Consider the following 16,060-nt stretch of genomic DNA (forward strand, 5'->3'; position numbering starts at 1 on the left):
GCCAGACTCCTGGGCATTACAAGATCTACTTTCTTGAACACTTTTCCATGACAGTGATGTAGATTTATTAATGTAGGATATAGTTACCAAGGCTGGAGGAGAGGGGAGAAGGAGTAGATTTACTAATGTAGGATATAGTTACCAAGGCTGGAGGAGAGGGGAGAAGGAGTAGATTTACTAATGTAGGATATAGTTACCAAGGCTGGAGGAGAGGGGAAAAGGAGTAGATTTACTAATGTAGGATATAGTTACCAAGGCTGGAGGAGAGGGGAAAAGGAGTAGATTTACTAATGTAGGATATAGTTACCAAGGCTGGAGGAGAGGGGAGAAGGAGTAGATTTACTAATGTAGGATATAGTTACCAAGGCTGGAGGAGAGGGGAGAAGGAGTAGATTTACTAATGTAGGATATAGTTACCAAGGCTGGAGGAGAGGGGAGAAGGAGTAGATTTACTAATGTAGGATATAGTTACCAAGGCTGGAGGAGAGGGGAGAAGGAGTAGATTTACTAATGTAGGATATAGTTACCAAGGCTGGAGGAGAGGGGAGAAGGAGTAGATTTACTAATGTAGGATATAGTTACCAAGGCTGGAGGAGAGGGGAGGGGAGAAGGAGTAGATTTAGTAATGTAGGATATAGTTACCAAGGCTGGAGGAGAGGGGAGAAGGAGTAGATTTACTAATGTAGGATATAGTTACCAAGGCTGGAGGAGAGGGGAGAAGGAGTAGATTTACTAATGTAGGATATAGTTACCAAGGCTGGAGGAGAGGGGAGAAGGAGTAGATTTACTAATGTAGGATATAGTTACCAAGGCTGGAGGAGAGGGAGAAGGAGTAGATTTACTAATGTAGGATATAGTTACCAAGGCTGGAGGAGGGAGAAGGAGTAGATTTACTAATGTAGGATATAGTTACCAAGGCTGGAGGAGAGGGGAGAAGGAGTAGATTTACTAATGTAGGATATAGTTACCAAGGCTGGAGGAGAGGGTAAAGGAGTAGATTTACTAATGTAGGGTATAGTTACCAAGGCTGGAGGAGAGGGGAAAAGGAGTAGATTTACTAATGTAGGATATAGTTACCAAGGCTGGAGGAGAGGGGAGAAGGAGTAGATTTACTAATGTAGGATATAGTTACCAAGGCTGGAGGAGAGGGGAGAAGGAGTAGATTTACTAATGTAGGATATAGTTACCAAGGCTGGAGGAGAGGGGAGAAGGAGTAGATTTACTAATGTAGGATATAGTTACCAAGGCTGGAGGAGAGGGAGACGGAGTAGATTTACTAATGTAGGATATAGTTACCAAGGCTGGAGGAGAGGGGAGAAGGAGTAGATTTACTAATGTAGGATATAGTTACCAAGGCTGGAGGAGAGGGAATAGGTGGGTGAGGTGTTACCAAGGCTGGAGGAGAGGGGAGAAGGAGTAGATTTACTAATGGACTTCTGAAGAAGACCAGGCTTTATGACATGTGAGAGGATAGGGAGACTGGAATAGGAAATGTGGGTACTCAGGAGGCTGGATTGGGAGATGTAAATGAGGTAGGGGCATGGGGGAAGGTAGGGCCATGTGCAGTATTTAGGATGTGGCCAAGTCTAGAGGGAGTCTCAAAGTGGGATCTACAGGAAGCAAGACAGTGAGTAGGGGTTGGGGGGGTATGATGGAAACAGAAGAAAATGATAAAACATTGGAGACTGGAAGCAAAAAGCTTTCAGTAGATATCATGGGGTAGGAAAGGGCTCCAATGGGAAGGGAGATTCTGCCAAAAAGGACAAACAGGAGGTGAGTGATATAGGCAAAGGTGCAGGGGATTAGTATACACGAAATACAGGACACTATTAGATGTTTGTCACTGACCCAGGAAAATGAGGATGAGGAGGCTGAATCAGAAAAATAGGAGCCTCCAGTAAAGGAAGGAGTCAAAAAAGGGCAAAAGGTGTATTGTGAAGGAGGAAAGGATTAATTATGAGCAGAGGAGGAAAACAGGGCAGAACAGCAGCTATCCAGGAAGAGACAGGAAGGGATACAAGAGAGGATGAGGGTAGGATATCCAGCATTAGGGGACACAGAGGCTAGAAAAGAGAGTTAGAATGAGTGGTGTAGATAAGGTACTAGGTTTTGCCACCTAGGGAATTAGAGCCTTGAGATGCAAAATATGCCAGGGCAGATCTGACCACAGCAAAGGCAGTTGTGAGACTGATCGTACAGGATAGTGGAAGAGTAAGGGAAAGTGATAGAGAAGGTCTTTACTAAGCTCAATGATATGACCCCTGTAGAGTCAATGATCTGGCAATAAGGACAAAGTAGAAATAGTCAGAACAACAACTCCCCAAGGATTTTGGGAGCTTGGTTGCATGGTTACATTTCATAGATCTGTAGCCATCATGTCACTGAAGCTAAGAATCACAGATTACAATGCATGCTCTGAGCAGAGAGCAGGTGAAACTAGATATGAGTATGTGGGCACATGGGGAGGTATGGGCTAGGAAAGAGCTTTATGTTCAGGATACACTCCAAGTCAGTAATAGAGGGGTCAGCATTACTGAATTGGAGCTTCAAGAGTTATAGAGTTACAATGATGTCTTTAAACTGAGGTAGAAGAAGATGTCAATGAAAAAGGAAGCATTTGAAGCAGAGTACATAGGGTGAATGGGGAAAAACTATGATGAAAACAGAAATGGGGACTGAGTAAGAGATGGTCAGAAAGGCATAGAGGAGGATAAGGAAAGGAAATAGTAAAGATAGCTGGAAGATGATGCTGTGCAGTATTAATAGCCTGGGAAAAAGATGGTGGAATTGTAGGCCATCTTGAGATCTGACACAACAGACCCTTTCAGCTTCACAAAAACTTCAGGACTCGAAAAAATAGAGTGGGATATAGTAGTTCCAGGATACCATGTCCTCATGAGTGACAGAAATTGATGTGAGGTGGAAGTGGCAATTTATGTAAGTGAAGAGACAGCCTGTGAGATAATGGAGGAAGAGTATGCAACATGAGTGGCAAACAATGAGAGTTACGAAGAGGGCAGGTAAACTAGCAATGAACCTGAAAGCAGAATGCAGGGAAGAGTGGTGAACTGACACATTTTACCAGCCTATAGAGACATGACTGAATGATGATGGTCATTGGAGAGGTTCAGTGGTGAGGGGCAGAAAAACAGGGTGGGGGAGTGATGGCAGATCTCAGTCTTCCTTCAACAGATGGGCCATTCCCTGCTACCATAGTAATGCAGGATATTATCCTGATAGAAGCTCTGGATCAAGAAGATGGTGATAATTAGTATAAGAAGGCGGCAGACAAAACAAAAAGCATTCATAGGTTAACAGGAAATACTAAGCTAACTGCCCTTGTGGGCCATTTTAAGCCTAGGCAATTTCCCTTTTTTGTGCACAAATTAACCTATCCCATTTGGTTTGAGACTGACTGGATCATATCATAGATAATTTGAGGGGATCCATGCATGGGATAAAGCATTTAGGAGCTGCTTCTGTCCATTAGTAGTACAGGGGGCAGTCCTGTGGTAAATGTTCTGTTTTTCATCTATACATCCAAGTTGCGCTTGAGTATGGACAGGGATGAACTTTGTTCTCTGTGGACAGGAAGTCTGTTCCAGTGAAGCAGTATCCTCTGTGAGACATATGTATCCCTACAAACTGTTCTGTTGATCCCTAGATCAAGTATTTCTGATGCCATTTGACTTGATGTGAAGTAAATGCATCAGTATTGGGCTGGAGGATGCTTTGTATGCCAGAAAGAGGTCACCTCTTAGCATTCTATGGGATAACAGGCATAGAGACAAGGCTCTGAGTCAGTCCAGTAGGACATGCTGTTTAGGACTTCTATCCTTTTAGTAAGGTTTCTCTATGGACATTCATTTTGTTGCATGTGCCTGGACAGATACATGCCAAAGGGGACATTATATTCAATGATCGGCCTAATGAGGGCTGAGTAAAGGGAAACAATGTCATCCCTAGATTTAGTCATAATCCCTTTGTTTGTAAGCTAAGGTTTATAGAAAGACTTTCTTACAATAACAGACACATATTTGTCAAAAGTTAGGTCTCTGTTCACATAAGTTCCCAAATCCCAAAAACTGTGTCAACTCTTAGGGGTTCACTGTTAATGTGGTATGTTCTGGGATAGATGCGTTCCAAAAGGATACAATAATAATTTTTTTGGCATTTAGTTTCAGTCCATGATTTTGGCACCAGTTATTTATTTAGGACAAATCTTCCTGCAAGATAGCTAAGTAATTTATGGATTCAATCACTGCTGCTGGCTTGCAGTAGTCTGCAAACTTAAGTCAGCCAATGCCCTTTGGTATTTGCTTTTACATTAGAAAAGTAGATGCCAAACTGGACAGGTCCCAGCACAGAACCCTGTTTGTCTCCACTGGTGACTAGTCTGTGGAGGTAACTTCCTCTATTTTGATATCTTGCCAGTGGGCAATCCAGTGGGTTTATTCCCAGTTTATTTTGTTTTTCTATTAATGTGTTCAAAAGCTTTGGCCATGTCAAGGTATACTAAGTGTACCATTTAGCTTTCATCCCTTGCTTTGGTGACCTTTAAAAAGAAAAACCAGTTTGAGTAAGCATGACCTGAGCTTGACTAATTCAAACTGAGATGGTTCTAGCATTTGGCGATTCTCTATTTCCTAACTGATTAGTTCTATCCATTGCTGTCCATATGAGACTCATCAGACTTACAGCTCTGTAATTCCCTGGGTGTGTGCAAGGTCCTATGCAGGGGAATGACAGTAGCTGTTCTTCATTTCCTTGGTACAAAACCTGTATGGAGGCAGAGATTGTACAGTGTTGTTAAGGATATGGCTAGATCATGCTTCATGCTATGTAAGATGCATCCAGGGATATTGTCAGGACCCATCAATTCAGTATTTTTAGCTTTTGATACCACATTTATGACTTTACTTTGTGTGATAGCTGGAGGCAAGCCAGTTTCAAGTATATCCTGAGGGACAAACAGAGGGAGAGAGGGGTATTGTTAGAGTTAAATTTATTAACCTGTAGATTCACTACATGTTCAGCCTCACTGTAGGTACCATCATTCATAATCAGCTCAGTGCATTGCTGTGTTGTGCTTTTGAGAGTATGAACATAACTAAAAAATGTGTTGTGATTGTTTTTGGCCTAGTTAGCTATTTTATCATCAAACTTGACTTTGGTGGATTTTATTAAGCTCCTGTGTTGTTTATTTCAATGACAAAGGCTTTACTATTCTGGGAATTACTGTTCTTACTTTTATTCAAAATTCTTTTCCTTTTATTATATAGCTTGTGGATATTATGGTTCTACCTTGTGAGTCTGTTTCTGAGGTTTACCCCACACTTGTTTCTATAGGGTACAGCTGTATCTATGTATATTCAATCAAGTTAACTGGGTTTGGTGGGGATTTGAAGCTTGCCAATGTATTAGGAGTAGGTAGTTTGTCTTAAAATTTCTAAAAGTACTTTGCATAGAATAGATTTCTGATTTCAGTTTTATCTTGCAGAAGACTACGTTATGGTCGGACCTAACAAATGGTGAAGATCTGCAAGGTATGGTATAAGATGCTTCCATATTAATAAGGACAATATCCAAAATGTTATTTCCCCTACTGAGTACTCTGAGACATTGTTCCAGGTCATTTGTATTGACAAAGTTCAAACTAAAACAATGAGTGAGAAGGTCACTGAAAAACCAATCAGTAAAAACAAAATGAAAATTTTAATTTTGTTTTCACTGATTGGTTTTTCAGTGACCTTCTCACTCATTGTTTTAGTTTGTTGTTTGGGATATTTTTGCAGTGACCCTAATGATATTGGACATCATCTGGGTATAACAGCCCTGTGTTTCTAATGCTTAGTCAAACACTCTGCTTGTGCTGTGCTGATGAGGTCATAACAAGGCTGAAATATGCATATCCACAGCTAGTGGGGTTTGACTTTATTGGCCTGAAATTGTCCATTAAAATGACAAAACAAGTCATGGGCATTCAAAATCGCCAGTTAGCTGAGACACCTGATGTTCATAAGGATAGTTTGCATATATCCCATGTGCCTCTGATACAAGAGGTTTGGGAGGTCACTCAGTGGAAGTTCTAGTTTTGCTGGAATTTTCATTTTGTTTTACTTATTGACAAAGTTCAGTAATCTCTGTGCTTGTTTAGGTTTGTAGTATATAGATGCATAGTTTAGTTTACCTAGGAAAATAGTATTGGGTTGAATACTGAGTATTTTCAGTTCCTGTAGATAGGCATTGTAGCTTTATTGTGTCATAGAGGGAGTTTTATAGCTAGCTAATATATGGCACAGGACCTTTCTAATGGTTCTTTGGAGATGAAAAAGCTCTAGTGCATTGGGCTGCTTTACCAGCCTGGATGTAAGTTTCTTCAGAATGTAGACTGAGACACCTCTACCTTCTTCCTCTCCTGCACAGTAGTTGGTCTAAACATGTATGGGTTATAGCCCTGCAGAGCTCAAGTGCTCTGCTATTTTAAACCATGTCTCAGTCACTACGCAGATGTCAATGTCCTCCATGTCTCAGTCACTACACGGATGTCAATGTCCTCCAGGGTGAGAAAGGCTTGTAAGGAGGGGAATTTCTTGTTTAGGCACCTTGCATTGATCAGTAAACCTTCATATTTTCCTTTGCTTGTTTTGTTGGTAGGTTTATCAGATTGTCATTTCCTAAAAAAGGCATTCTTGACTTAGTCCTCAATAAGTTAGGTGAGGTTAATGCAGAGTTGTGATTTCTGCTAGTAACCAATGACTGCTCTACACTGTGGTTCACTCTAGGTGAAGAGCACTCTAGACCCAAGTGACAAAGTGAGCAGTGTGGGGCTACAGAAGGGGGAACTTCAAGCATCTGAGAGAAGATGTGGAAAAGGAACTAGGACAAAGAGATGAAGAGCAGAGAGCAAACTAACTCAGGGTGAGATTCAGATACAGCATTCTGAAAAGTATGCACAGGTGTTTACACAAAAGAAAGGGATAGTAGCTCAAAGAGGAGATGGAAATAGCTCAGCAGAGACATCAATGTGACAGTACTCGGGAATAGGAAGGAAGCAGTCTGATGTTACAAAGAAACAGGACATGTGGGAGAGAGATGGGCCTATAACAAGGCAAAGTATGAGGTGACCAAAGTGGTGAGGAAGGTTAAGGCTGAAACGAAGAAGAAACTGGCATGCACTGTCATGTTTTGGGCAATGAAAAATTTTATATTGTTCTGGGGATTAGTGGGAAATTTGTATTGGCACAAAGAAGCAAATAAAATTATTACAATGAGCAGTGAAGGCATGAAAGCCATTAATGGAAGATTATGTCACTGATTTTTTTTTTTCATTTGATGAATAGGTAACATCAACATTTGCAAATCTTGCAAGACTTAGTAAGCATTTTTTAGTAAAATAGAGATATCACACAACATTGGGGAAAGAAATCTTTATATGCCTACATTATGTTACATTATACTAATATTATATTATATTATATTATATTATATTATATTATATTATATTATATTATATTATATTATATTATATTAGATTAGATTATAGGATCATAGGAAGTTACTAAGCTATTGGCCCTAAGGTCTTTACAAGCCTAGCCATGTTATACTCTAGTTCTCTTATAGACCAAGATACAGTATATAATCTATAATTGCAATGCGAATCTAAGATCAGCACCAGTTGCAAATCTAAAATCAGCATCGGCTGCTCCTGTCCAAGAGGTACATAGGTGATACCCCCAGGGTAAATTCATGGTTTCCTATCCAATTGTCCAAGTTACGCTTAAATAGGGTCATTGAGGAGCTGTGTTTTACATGAATTGGGAGTTTGTTCCAGAGGTGTGGTAATCTCTAGGAGACATATCTCTCTCTCCAGCATGTCCTGTTAATGTCGCAGGCTAGATTAAGGTCCCTAGAGTGAGTGACTCTTGTTCCATTTGATTTGTGGATGTGCAGAATTTACATTAAAGCAGGGTTCAAGACTGCCCTTTAGACCAGGCACAAGTCGCCTCTAAGCAGTCTATATGATACAGAATACAGTGACAGGGCCTTCAGCCTGTCCATGTATGCCATGTGTTGTAGGCCATGAATTTTCTTTGTGAGAAACCTCTGAAGTCTCTCCAGCTGCTGCATGTGTCTGGTAAGGTACATACAGAAGGGAGCACTGTACTCTATTATTGGTCTGATGACGGATGAGTACAGAGGAGTTGGAATCTCCTTAGCTTTGGATGCATTGGCCTTATTTATGAGATGAGCCATGTAGAAGACTTCCTTATTGCTGCAGACACATGGTGATCAAAGTTAAGGTTGCTGTTAACCTGCGTTCCCAAATCTCTCACCACTGGGTTTGAACTTGGGGGGGGGGGCATTATTACCATTGTAATTTGCAGGGACTTCTCCATTGCGAAAGGGGATGATAATGCATTTTTTGCATTCAGTTTAAGTCTGTGGGTCTGGCACCAATCATTTATCTGTGTAAACCATTTTGTAGAATGTTGACTTTGTTGGGGGATTCTATGATTGCACCCAGTTTGCAGTCATCAGCAAACTTGGTAAGCCACAGGCCATCTATTTTTGCTTGGATTTCTGAGAAATAGGTTCCAAAGAGTAGGGGGCGCAGCACAGAGCCTTGTGGAACACTACTGGTAACAGGTCTGCTGGTAGAGGTGTAATCTCCAGCTTTGACTGTATGTGTTCTGTTGGGGAGCCAGTTGGCTAGTCATCTAATGACATATGGGTTAATCCCCAGATGACTGAGTTCCTTAATGATTCCTGAATGGGAAACTGGCTCAAAGGCCGTGGCCAAGCTGAGATAGGCAGTATGTATTGTTTTCCCTTCATCTAGGGCTTTGATGACACTCTTGAATCAGTCCACTGGCTTAACAGGCATGATCTGCATTTAACAAAGCCAAACTGAGACAGGTCAAGAGTTTGAAGGTCTCCTATATCCTTGTTGATTAGGTTGATGATGATTCTCTTCATGGCCTTACAGACAGGGCTGGTTAGGCTTATTGGTTTATAATTCCCAGAGTCAGTTGAGGGATCCCCTTTGTGCAGGGGAATTATGGTTGCTGTTTTCCACTCTGCTGGAACAAAGCCAGTACTTAGACTGAGATTGAAGAGAGTGCCCAGTGGTTCCACTAACTCCTGTTTTAGACCATTTAGTAAGCAGCCTGGGATGTTATCCAGTCCCATACAGGCTGCACATCAGGCTATAACATTGGTGACATAACTGTGAAGCAGCATGATGGTAGAATTAAAAAGTGACTATTTTTAGAACATAATTACAAATTAAATTGGGAGACTCATTGTTGAATTCTGGTATACAAACGTGATGACTACTGTTAGCTGAAAATCATGAGATCTGATAAACTGCATTCTGCAGTACACAATATACTTATGAAAGTTCATATGCATGCATTCTTTTGAGCTGATTTATCACAGTGTGCACATAGGTTGTTACTGTGGTAAATAACATTACTACTCTTTTTATAGCATGTTAAGATTTTTAACTTTTGTTGTTGTTGTTGTTGTTGTGTCTTTCGGCTTTTCCCGGTTAGGGGTCGCCACAGCGGAACTCTGGTCCACTAATGATTGGCAGTAGATTTTTACGTGCCGAGTTGCCAGCTCTGACGCACAACCTTCAACGAAGGTATGCCCATTCATGCATGTCTCCATGCAGAAGACGCTCTAGCTGAGAATCGAACCAGACAGCGTCTTACTGTGAGACCACAACGCTACCACAGCACCACCACCGCAGTATTTTTAACTAATAAAATAAAAAAAACTTTGGTGACGGCACCAATCAAGTTATTACTGCTTATCTGTTTGTCCAATATAGATGGAGAAAATTAAAATACTCTGAACAATGTGCTGCTAGCATGAAGAGATCATCTTTATACCTCAGTGTAGAGCATGGAGCATTAAGTAGTAACCGATGGTAAAATATGAGATTCACAGACATAGCAATCAAATCTCCTGGAAAGTGAAGCGCCAGGTGCACTTTAACTGCCTTACAATTAAATTATTAAATTGTAATAATTTTTATACTGTACTTTTATTTGGTTTTCCAGTCTACCTCAGGAAGAGAAGGCATGAGCCGAATTAGTCTTCAAAATGTTCTTGTTGAGAGATGAGTTTGCATTTAAACAGGGCCTTAGTAAATAAATCTGGGAAAGAGAATAAAATAAGAATATATATATATATATATATATATATATATATATATATATATATATATATATGTATGTGTCTACTTCAGTTGATTGAGTTACCACAACATTGAACCTGAAATTATCGAGATGACAACAATGAATGTACACAAGACCGATGGTGTACAAGTGCGGAACCAATAAGATCGAACAAACAGTCACGGATGTTAGACACTGTGATTTAGCAGCTGTGAATTGTACAGTCTTATCGGTTTTGCACTTGTACACCATTGGGCTTGTGTACGTTCATTGTTGCCTTGATAATTTCAGGTTTGAGATATATATATATATATATATATATATATATATATATATATATATGGGTCTACTTCTCTTGACCGAAAACTCACTTTTTCAAAAAGGAGAAGTAGACCCTCAGTTACGTGAAAGTGCAGTTTCACGAAGAACGGTTCAACGAACCATTAAGCAACACAGGTGCTGAAGGACACAACAGTGAGAAAGGGAGTTTACGTGTTTCCCCAGTGTAGTGTGATCTCAAACTTGGTATATTTAAGTGGGGGTGTGTGTGTTTTGTTTATCGGTTCATTGAACCGATGTTCGTGAAAGTGCACTTTCGCGTAACTCTGGGTCTACTGTTCATTTTTGAAAACGTGTGTTTTCGATGAATCGATGAAGTACAGTAGACCCATGGATATATATATATATATATATATATATATATATATATATATATATATATATATATATATATATATATAATATATATATATATATATATATATATATATATCGGTACACTACTAAATCTCAAATTACGGAATCTCGAGACTCTGAATCCCAAAGACCAGAATCTCGAGATTCTGTAATATCGAAAGTAAAAAAAACATTTTTTAAGGCATATGCAGGGGGGCAAGCCCCCCTTGCACCCCCATAGCCCCTGCAACTTAAATATACCAACTACGAAATCGTGGCGTGAACGGAAAAATAGTGCCGTGCAGAGCGGAATGGAAATTTTGCTGTTCACTCCACTGTAGTGCGATCTTGGAGTTGTTATATTTAAGTGCAAGGGGTGTGGGGGGGTACAGGGGTGCTTGCACCCCTGCATATACCTTTCTAAATTTGTATTTTCTTTACATATATATATATATATATATATATATATATATATATATATATATATATTTTTTTTTTTTTTAATTTCGATATTACAGAATCTCGAGATTCTGGTCTTTGGGATTCAGAGTCTCGAGATTCCGTAATTCGAGATTTAGAAATATATATATATATATATATATATATATATATATATATATATATATATATATTTATAGCTATACACATTGAGAATCACCACAATGCAGCCAGTGAGACTTTTTACATGGTCTCTGATTCCAGAGGATGGCACACAGACTCTCATCTTTCTTAGTAAAGACAAAAAATAAAGCCTTGGTTTGAAATGAACCAGTAATCTTATTTACGGGCATTTTGACTTTCTACGAAAGCTATAGCCCTCATTATGCTTTTGTAAAGTTGCGAAAAGAAAGAGACAAAATGATTTATTTATGTGCGGAGATCAATCTTTGTATGGATTATGAATCTGTCTGCCACAAAAATTCATTCAAATCTTCTGCCTAGGATATTTCAGTTACCATGCATGTTGAGATATGACAGCCTGTAACCAGGCTATACATCTGGTGCCAGTCACATGCATTGTTATAAAATACCAGCAGTTTAGAACTTAAGCACCCACCTGCTAAGTATAATTACATTAAGGACATTGTTGTCTTTTAGATGCTTTCAAACAAAAATCACTGCAGAAGGCACAGTATTTTGAATAACACATTTACTGGTATCAGAAGTATTTTTTTCTTAGTTCTTACTACTTCATTAACAGGTGAGCTGTCAGATGTCATTCTGACAGTTGCTTGAATCTTGCTACATTATTTACATGTATCGGGTCTATATTATACAGTCGAAGTTTCAAAACTTCGAACCTCACATGAGCGAATTCATATGAGCGAAGTTTGAAACATTGACTATATAATAAAATTAAAAAAAAAAACTTACCTTACCACTCTGAGCAGGGGAGCAAGCCCCCCTGCACCCCTCACACCCCCTTACTTAAATATACCAACTCCGAGAAAGCACTTCAGTGCAGAAAGGGAACATTTCCCATTCTGCGTGTGAAAAACCATTGACTTTCACATTCGACCTTTCCAATGTTCGATCATATGATGTCAATCATCTATGATTCAAACATCGGAATGGTTGCTCATCTAATATAGACCCCATGTAGCATGGAATCACATGAAAAATTCCAATATGATGACCACCAATGATATTGCTTTTAAAATTGAATTATAATAATTTTCATACTGAAATGTTATTTGTCTTGTTAGTGTATCTCAAAAGCACATTTTCAAGCTCTCAAACATCTAGTACTGTTTTATAGGACTCTGCCCCAACTCCCTAATCTTTTTGGGCTTTTAGGACTTAGTCTTATGAAGAATAAAAATAGTGTAATCCATTAATGAGTCAACAGCTAGGAAAAAAATGGATAAATCATTTAATCAACCTGGCTATGGCAACAGTAGTAAAGACTTTAATACAGAGACTGGCAAGCCGCCAGTTTGCCAAAAATAAATATAAAATAACCAGTAGTTTACTATCAGGCTATTTTTTTATCATGTTTGGAGTATAATTGGAGTTGTCCATACATTACAATATTTTAGAAAATTGGCTTAGAAAATAAGACCCCCCCCCCCCACCACCATTCTCAGTCTCTTAACATCTACTTAGAGGTGATCTCTGCTTGACTTATAAAGCCATGCCCAACCCACCCCTACTTGAAATGCTACACCTGAAGAAATTCCAATCCCCCTGTGCCACACGCTCCAGAGTTCAAAACCTAATTACCACAATTAACAGAACATGCTGGAAGGACAGGTTCGTCTCCCAAAGACTGCTCATACTCTGGAATAAACTTCCCATCCATGTCAAGCAGAGAACCTCGCTGGCCCTCTTCAAGAGAAATCTTGACGAGTGGATGGATAACAAAGTTCACTCCAGGGATCATTCCAGTTGTCCTACTGGATATGGGCACTGTGAACTAACATCGGGTGGCACAGTGCCTGGGCAATTTTTTTGGGCTAGGCATGTAAAGGCTCCAGGGCCATTAGCCTAGTACACACCTATGAACCCATGAGCCTATGAATCAATTACACAAAATGCCAAAACTATATTACTGTGCAAGGAGAAACATAAAAAAAAACTTACCTACTTACATCCATAAATTTATGTGCCACAGATAAAAACATTTGTTCAAACCATCATTTTCTCTGTAAGCACAGCTTACACAAATAGTACTCAAAGCAAACAAGCTATATAACGTCTGCCATTCCTAATGAGGCTGTATCATTTTTTCCACAGAATTGTACCATGGGAGTTGGGTGACGGCACTTGTGTCCCAGGAGAACAGTATGCAGGCTCTGTCTCCCAATCCTATTAGAATTTCCCACAAATTCTGTTTGCAACAGGGTAAGGATGAAAGTTTCTGAAGTGAGCATTACTTTCTGTCATAGATGCTATCTGCTATTTATTTTATTTGAATGAGATTTTAGAGATTAGCATATCAGGAAAAGTTTCATTTATATTTTATTAGTTTTACAGAATGGTGACAGAAGTTTTATTCAGGCTTTAGTATTTTGTTCTCAGTATTGTACCATGGAGTCATGCAACAACAACAAGCTCACAAACCTGCACAGGCTATTTGTGCAAAAGTGGAACATGCATGTGTATATATGTTTTAAGTGCGTGTGTGTGCGTGTGCACACTTGTGCATGTACTTGAATCTGTCATATATTGTGTGTGTGTGTGTGTGTGTGTGTGTGTGTGTGTGTGTGTGTGTGTGTGTGTGTGTGTGTGTGCATGCACACATGCATGTACTTCTGTGTTTTGAATAGACTTTATAAATTATATGTTCAATTCTCATATAACTTTTATAATTTAGATAAAAAATGCTTCTTCTAATAATTGCATATTCCCCAACAACTTTCAAATCGTAGGTAGAGGAACTGTTTTAAACTAAAAATATGAAAAAAATAATGGATACTAATAACAAAATAAATGCAAAACAACTTAGCCTATTTCCTAAGTGCAATATTGCCTTTAAAGTGAACATTACAGGAGAAATAAATATTTTATGAATGGAAAGGCAACACTCCTGGGTGGTCTGTAATTTTCCTGTAATGTATACCTTGTTGGGCATTACTGCTTGCTTAGAAAATGGATAGAAAGTAAAATGAAACTCTTTCAGAAACTTTCCAACACGCATTAACGTATAAGGAAAGCCTTACAAAAAGAAGTCTGGAGCTTCACAGTAACTTATTAAACTGCTGTAAAGTATAGGCAAAAGAAAGGCTGCCATTTAAATAATCAATATCAGCAATGTAAGTGCAGCATATAAGTTCAAAGGATACTGCAGTGTCAGGCATCAAAATACCCCTAGGTGGTCTATTTCCCTCTAATGACCACCCTGTTGGTCATTGTTGCTTGCTTCAAGCACTGTTTTTAAATTAATTGTTAAAAGTATCTATAATTTTCCACATTGCTCTGGCCTTCAGTTCCTTCCCCAACTAAGAAATTAAAAATAAATAATCAAGTCTGCAGCTGTTTTATTCTCATTATACGTCTGATGCATTCTCATGAATGTATTTGCTAGCTTTCTTTAACTACAGCGATATCGACTAAGACTGGTAATCTGATCTTCAGAACTTGCTTCAGACGTCAGTATGCCTGCATTGCAGATGGTCTGTCCTGGTTGTGTTTGACCATGTGGGTATCCTGTAGCTATTGGACTACAAACAAACTAGTTTTCTTTAATTCCTGAGTCCCCCCCCCCAAAAAAAAGGGCAATACTTTCTTACTGATTGCACCTCCTCCCAAAAAACAACAACATTTCTTATTGATTGCACTTAACATATGGTCTGCAGTCATGAGGTACAAAAAGTATTCAATGTTTATATTTCAAAAGTTAAAGTACACAGGAGGAGGACCATCCTGTATATAAGATATGTCTGTTATACTACAAGACTGAAATTCCTCCAGTTCCTCCCTTGTACATTTACTGTAACTTATAGATACATGCTTAGTCATTATATATTATGCTTTTTTCACAAGTTTATTAAAACCAGGCCTGGATGTTTATGTTACTGAGGCATGCTTTGGAGAAGTAAGTTTGAACACTGGCAATAGAATACCTAAGTACCCCACACCAGTCATTTATAACTGTAGTGCTATTAGTACAGAACAGCACATAAGTTCTACAAATACATGAAAGAAGTAAAACTCATAACAGAAAAATGCATACATACAGTGTGTTTAGAAGCAGCTTGGAGGAAAAGTGTAGTAGCCAGTTAGGCCGTTTGTATTTCCCTGCTGTCTGAAGAAACCGTTCCTAATTCTTGCCTATGGCTCTTGGCAGTGTTTACAAGTGTTTCTTATTGCTTGCCTGTGAGGTTTGGTGACTTATATAAGCCAAGGCTGTGGATTACACAGGACAGGTTGGTTCAGATCTTCAGGTTTCTTTGTTTTTGTTTTCACACCCTTTTTTGATGTCATAGACAAGAACTGTAGTAAGTTAACAAGTCCTCTGTCAAGAATGTGAAAGTTGAAATCCTCACCCTTATTTAAAAATAAAACTTGCTTTTTTTTATTTCTAAGGTCCCTTTTTCCATGATACAAATGTTAGCATCTCTGTTTCTAAAAATAAGTCGCTGGCCCAAAAATAAATAGAAAGTTTACGTTCCATTTTCGGCCTTGTTTTTTTTCCACTGTAATTTCCAAATAACGACAGCACTTTCTGCATATGTACCTCTTTGTACCACATCAAC

The 16,060-nt window shown here is 39.0% G+C and overlaps 1 protein-coding gene across 3 annotated transcripts in view; it reads right to left on the reverse strand.

Annotated features, from left to right (window-relative positions):
* ELF5 (E74 like ETS transcription factor 5) overlaps nt 1-15,725 on the reverse strand; it is a 128,468-nt gene extending 112,743 nt beyond the window's left edge. For 2 of the 3 annotated variants that reach the window (XM_044082636.1, XM_044082635.1), the window contains exon 1: nt 15,542-15,725. The gene's annotated coding sequence lies outside the window, so the exon portion shown is untranslated. The remainder of the gene's footprint in view (nt 1-15,541) is intronic. The other variant, XM_044082634.1, reaches the window with a different exon arrangement.
* Between the last annotated feature and the right edge of the window lie 335 nt (nt 15,726-16,060).

The sequence above is a fragment of the Protopterus annectens genome, chromosome 9.part0 (assembly GCF_019279795.1).
Source record: "Protopterus annectens isolate FY-2018-M chromosome 9.part0, PAN1.0, whole genome shotgun sequence".
Classification (NCBI taxonomy): Eukaryota; Metazoa; Chordata; order Ceratodontiformes; family Protopteridae; genus Protopterus; species Protopterus annectens.